Source organism: Rhea pennata, chromosome 17 (genome assembly GCF_028389875.1).
Source record: "Rhea pennata isolate bPtePen1 chromosome 17, bPtePen1.pri, whole genome shotgun sequence".
Taxonomy (NCBI): domain Eukaryota; kingdom Metazoa; phylum Chordata; class Aves; order Rheiformes; family Rheidae; genus Rhea; species Rhea pennata.
Window position 1 is genome coordinate 2,903,341 of NC_084679.1, and position 6,367 is coordinate 2,909,707.

General features: G+C 48.0%; 1 long non-coding RNA gene across 2 annotated transcripts; it reads left to right on the forward strand.

Moving 5' to 3' along the window:
* The first annotated feature begins 560 nt into the window (after positions 1 to 560).
* Positions 561 to 4,983, forward strand: LOC134148159 (uncharacterized). 2 transcript variants are annotated; one of them, XR_009960147.1, is made up of 5 exons: positions 561 to 1,259; positions 1,364 to 1,929; positions 2,207 to 2,251; positions 4,131 to 4,361; positions 4,747 to 4,983. It is a non-coding gene; the product is annotated as an uncharacterized LOC134148159 (long non-coding RNA). The 2 variants fall into 2 exon arrangements; XR_009960148.1 differs by having other exon boundaries at positions 4,247 to 4,361.
* The last annotated feature ends 1,384 nt before the right edge of the window (positions 4,984 to 6,367 follow it).

A 6,367-nucleotide genomic window follows, 5' to 3' on the forward strand; every position in this document is an offset into this window, starting at 1 on the left:
GGCGGGCGCCGCTTCCCCCCCCCCCCCCCCCCCCGGCCGTTACCAGGGGAGCGTGGGGCATCACGGGAGGAGCGGCGAAGCCCCCCCCCACCCCGGGGCATCTCGGGAGAGAGGCCAAGCGGAGACACCGCGGCACCATGGAAGGGAGGCCGACCCGGGGCCTCGTGGGGGAGAGGCCAACTCGGAGCCGGGAGGTGTCAGGGAGAGGCCAAGGCAGAGCCCTGGGACACCCTGGGGGAGAGGTGGCCTCGGGGCGTCATGGGAGGGAGGCCAACCTGGGGCCCTGGGGCATCATGGGAGGGAGGCCAACCCAGAGCTCCAGGGGCATCATGGGAGGGAGGCCGACCCGGGGCCTCGTGGGGGAGAGGCCAACTCGGAGCCGGGAGGTGTCAGGGAGAGGCCAAGGCAGAGCCCTGGGACACCCTGGGGGAGAGGTGGCCTCGGGGCGTCATGGGAGGGAGGCCAACCTGGGGCATCATGGGAGGGAGGCCAACCCAGAGCTCCAGGGGCATCATGGGAGGGAGGCCAACCTGGGCCCTGGGGCATCATGGGAGGGAGGCCAACCCAGAGTTCCAGGGGCATCATGGGAGGGAGGCCAACCTGGAGCCCTGGAGCATCATGGGAGGGAGGCCAATCTGGAGCCCTGGGGCATCATGGGAGAAAGGTGGCCCAAGGGCATCATGGGAGGGAGGCCAACCCCGAGCTCCAGAGCATCATGGGAGGGAGGCCAACTCCACAGCCCAAGGGTGTCACCGGAGGGAGGCTGCCAGGGGCCCTACAGCAGGCCACCAGGGTGGGCCGTGAGGGGAGGCTGGGCCTCAGCCTCCGCCGGACGAGGCTGCAGCCGTCCCCGTGCACCTCGCTCAGGGCAGGGAGGCTGGGGGCAAGGCTGGGCACTATTGGGGAACCGTATGCAAAAACAAAAAGCAGAAGAGGGCCCCTTTGCAAGCTATAAAATCCTGTGGTTTATATATTTACACAGCTGTGTTTTTAATAATCAGTGTGTCTTAAAGTGTAGTTTTAAAAGTATCTTTTTTTTTCTTTTGAAAATGTTGCAGGTACTTTTGGTCTTTAATGCTCCATGCACCTAGTCATTAATCTTGATAGTACCTCTGCATTTTTATACCAACTTGATAGTTGGGAAAACCGAGCTATAGAGCAGCTAAATGACCAAGGTTAAAGTTATCTCACAAATTATAACATCTGGGCTTTGGGTCTAACCAGGAGACAACATGCTTTTTAAAGTTAAACTTTCTGAGGTTTGTCTTTTGCACTATCTGATCAAAAGTGACTTTGCAATGTTTGCTCCTGCATCAAAACAAACAGTGCCTCAAAACATAGAATTTCTTACTTTTCTTTTTAGAGTCATTCCTTCCTATCATCTGGAAGAGAAGCCACTGAAAGCTTCATGACCACAAGAGGGCATGTTGTTTTGCATTTAACATCCGACTGCTCTCAGTGCCAGTCACAATATCTGAACAGGATAACTTCATGCTTATGTGCAAATTTAGTATGATGGAGGTTCTTCTACCGAAAACTGAAGTAATTCCACAGTGTGTACAGCATCTTTACCACTTCTTGTTTTCTGCCTGTGTGTGTTGTGCCTGACCTGAACAGACCACACCTCAAAAGGAGACTATGAGAGTTAATTAACCTCTTTAGCCTACTCAGATTTCTACTGCTCCACTGGTACTGAACAAGCGCCAATTACTGACAAAAGTGTTGCTGAGTTATGGGAGACAGGCTATTGTCTGCTGCACATGGTACAGGGCTACCAAGGTCATTTTGATTGTATTATGTAACACAGCTGCTAACAACTGCCAGTTACTTAGAATGTCTTTGAAATAGCTCCGTATCGGTTGGCAAAATCCTGGAGTCATCCTTCCCTTTGGAAAGTCATCAGTGCACTAAGGACATGGTGACATGAAGGTAAGAAGCTGGTGTACTCTGCTGGACCTCAGACCTCAGGGTACCTTATATGCAGTAACTGTCTGACCTGGGTCTCCATTCTACAGTCCTTCTGGTAAAACATGTATAATCCTAAATTACTGCATTTGCCTTCTTCCTAGAACTTATGTATGTTGTTCTTTTGTTTCTTTGCTGATTCTGAGATTACCTTAGTTTGATTCACCTGGAAATATTCATGCATTTCCTTTTAACAAGGTCTCCAAAACCATGTTACTAGTTTTTTTTTTTTTTTTTTCAGGCTTGAAGAATAGCAGTGACTTCACATAAAGTTCTGTTTTAGAAAGTGAGTGTGAAAGTGTAAAAATGTCATTACGAAAGTATTTTTTGCTTCTTGTGAAGGCTGTGCCAGGACTGGCTGCAGCCACAGTGGAGACTATGTGCATGTTGGTGGGGGGAGGAGAAGTTACTTGGTCTCCTTTAAAAAAAAAAAAAAAGTATTTGGCACTGCTTCTGCTTAGTGCAGGGGAAAGGGAGAAAGGACAGGTAAGAGATGTCAACCAAGGGCTTATTCCCAGCTAGCAGAGTTAGAAATCTTGTAGCTTCAAAGAGAAGGAGGAGGCTTAGGCAGGGAAGAGCGCCTTCTGTAAAGGAGGCTTGGTTTCCTGCCTGTTGAAGGAGAGTGAAGTTCTTTTCTTTTGTCACTCTTAGGTGAGCAAAGCTTCCACACCTATTTGCTTGAGGGAAAGTAAAATAAAATTTGAAGTTTTTCTAATAGCTCTGGTGCTTCTCCCAGCTGAGAGGGGCATTCCTGTAGGAAGCAACTTTTCCACTACGTGGCTGCTCTCTTCTCCACTGTCACGTGCTTGAGATCAAATATCTTTCTGGATGATGCTGACTTGAGGATTTATAGCTTCTTGAGCTTCCTTGACTAATCAGTTCCCATATAACACATGATCTGCAGTATTTTGATTAAATATTTCTTCCAAACACACCACGTAAAAGGCTTTTAACTGACCTCAGACAGGGTTAGGTGCTAGGAAGTTTTTAGTAATAAAATGCTCAATACTTAGAGATACTATTGTGAAAGAGTTCTGTAGGAAATGATATAATTCTTGTTACTTTAAATTTTCAAAATCAGACATCATTTTTAAAGTTAGAAGAAAATTAGAAAATTTTATGTGCATTATTTGATCTAAAAGTTTTTTTCAGTTTGATACCATTCAAAACAACTTTAACACTGACCAAAAGTCACAGTCACCATTAAACTACAATAGTTCGCCTTTTTTTAGAGAAGCTGGATGACTTGGGTGAGGCTTTAAAAGAGCTGAAGAACTGATACACAAAATAAATAAGCTCTCCTAGGAATTCATAGAAAACTAGGATTTGGGAGGTCCAAGTTTTCCAGGGCAGAGATCTTCTGGCTCTGACTCTTCTCAAGATTCTTCCAAGTGGAGAGGCCTGATAATGTTGTTCTTTTTCATACTAGTTTCTTGAATCAATATGACTACTGTCTTTAGTTTCTTTGTCTTTTCAAATGAAACACTGTTTTTGCTCCATGACAGATGACTTTAAAAATTCAAGTCAACAGGTATTTTTAGTTAGAGTCAAAAGAAAGTCACATAAGGCTGAAATAAACTGCATTCTGGTCTAGCACAACATCAGCCCTTAAATTGTGAGAAGTCTAGGAACTCTGGGCTGTCTCTGTACAGCAGATGGCATTACAGGTAATATTTATTATACTCCAATCCCAAGGCTAAGAGAGCAGGGAGGGTGGATTGACGTCAGCTACAAGTGCATCAGTCTTAATACGAGCTGAAACCATTGCTTGTGCCTTCAACAGTTGATTACATTTTACACCACTGCATTTATTAGTATCTCTAAGCAGGCCTATTGGGAAGAGCTCATTTTGTTTTGCAGCTTAACTGAACTGATGTAAATGGATCTTGGACTTTGAGTTGGGAAGATTCAACACAGCAGCAGTAACCAGGGGGATGCCCTTTGCCCCAGATTTTCTGCCAAATTTGTGCATTTGAGAATTTTAAACAAATATCACTTGGCAGGATATAGCTCGTCTGGGTACGAGAATAATACTGGGTGAGACAGCAGGGCACATTTCTCACATACTGGGAGGGATTTACAAGGAGATTTATCAGTAGTGATACTGTACAGTGAGAAACAAACCCTGTCCTATTTCATTTAAAATTGCTCTGTTTTTCTCACAGGAGCGCAGGCTGTTCTGAATGAAAAACACTAGTATTATCTGAGTAAAAGGTGTCATCGTGCAGGAGTGAAAGAGTTCAGCAAAGGTTAATTATGACATAAATGATGTCTTCCTCAGCTGTCTGGGTAAACCCGAGTGGGTGAACTGGCATGGAGGGATTGTGAACTGCTAATGATGAACTGATGGTATATCCTGGCCTGGAAACACTTCTGAAACAGTTGTGCTCTGCCAAGTGAGTTTGACAGCTTTGCTCTTGCACTGAATTTCTCAATCTGTGAGCCACGGCTGACTGGCAAAGTGCTATGAAGAGTGTCCCATCCTCCTCTAAGACACATGCGAAGAGGGAAGAAAAATTCACATTTAGTTGAAGTGAGGTAGAGGATTAGACTGAGAAACAACTCATATCAAACCAGCCTAGGACAAAATGCCTTATGCTGCTAACTAGAGCTGCCTCAGGGCACTTTAGCACTATGCGCGATGCTGAATCTTGCTACATCAAGGGAAAAGGGTTTGAGTCAGGTTGGGCTTAATGTAGAAGGGACATGGGCAAGGAGGAGGAAGAAGGAAAGGGAAAGATGATGAGTAAATGGTGTGTCTGTGTTTCTTTTTCCTGCTAGAAATATTGAAGGGGGTGCGGCAACAAGATCTGCTGCTGAGAGGAGCCACCTTGCAAGTGCTGTCTGTCATTCCTCACGCCCTGGCCAGCTGCGGCACAGCACACCCTTATCTCCAGCCTGTTGGCAAGAGCAGGGGCAGCTTCTGACTTCACCAAAGCAGGGCTTGGGCCTTCTGCAAGGTCCCTGCATTTGCTTTCCCGACATTCTGAATATAAAATGAGCAGATTAATTTTTGAAGTTCGGACACAGTTTTGATTCTAGGCAGAAAGTTTTCATGCATCATTTAAGCCTCTGTGAGTTTAAAGGCAACAAATGTTTCCTCCACTGAGATAAACAGCCACTGAAGTGCTTACTTATCCTATTATAACGACATCTCTTTGATACGAATATTCGCAGTGGGCTGGGTCCAGGGAGTATGCCACACAGCTTTTGCTTTCACTGAAGTCATGTTTCAGGCCAACCTCTGCTTTATTCCTGTCTATTGTTTTGTTAGTTACATACCTTCTCGATTATATAATGTGGTGGCAGCCGCTTTATGCGTGTGTATGCATAGACTCTGCATGAATTAATTGTTTAGAGCTGCTGTAGGAACTTTGCACACCCACAAGCTGCGCAGAAAACTGATCTGTGGTGGGTAAGGAATGAGCCTTTCTGGAAAGGGTGACTCTTTAAGGGGCTGGTATGTTCAAGTTGTTTAAGTTGAGCCTTGAAAACCAACTCTGCTTCTCTGTATGTATCACAGTCTTATGTGAAATTGTGGTAACAGCTATTTTTTTTTTGATGGGGTGACTGCGTATGGTGACCCTATCTGAAGAGCCCTCTCTTATTTGGCACCTAATGTCCCATATCAAAAATGGATTAATAGCCTGTACCTGTGCATACATTTCAACTAAAATCATAAAAAAAATTTTTTTAAAAAGCAGCCTTTCAGAGCACTGTTTCTACAGCTCATGAAAACACAAGGTGCTCTCCTTTTAAAAATAAATTTTGCTTGCTATGATCCACGCAGCCACCCTCAATCACCCAAAAGCGCAGAAGGCCACCGAGTGCCTTCAAGTCATTCGGAGCACGCGAGACACGCAACCCGATACGGGTGTGGAGGACAAGTATCTAGGCCGGGCGCAGCGCTGCTAACCCGTGGGCCGAGAAAAAAATAACTGCGTAATTGCAGAGGGGGGCAGCGAGCGGGCGGCGCGCGGCGCCTCACGACGCCGCCTCACGACGCCGCTTATCGGGCCGTCATGTGAGAGGGCGGCAGGCGGAGAAGGGGGGGAAGGGTGCCGCACGGGCTGCCGGGAGCCGCTCCATCTTATTGTGTCCCCCCCCCGCATGCAAATGAGGCGCGGCGGGGGAGCCAATGAGGCGGCGGGCGGGCGGGCGCCGCGCAGGCGCCGTGGCGCGGGGCGGGGCTGACCTCGCCGCCCGCCCGCCGGGCCTCAGCACGCGCGGCGAAGATGGCGGCGGCCGGTCGGGGGCGGAGGGGGCGCAGCGTGCAGCGCCGGCTCTGACCGCGCCAGCGCAGCGGGCGGCGCCCGGCGGCCTCAGCGGGAAGAGGCAGAGCCTCCCCCTCCCCTCTCCTTCCCTCCCGTCCTCTCCTCTTCCCCCCCCCGCCGCCGCGGGG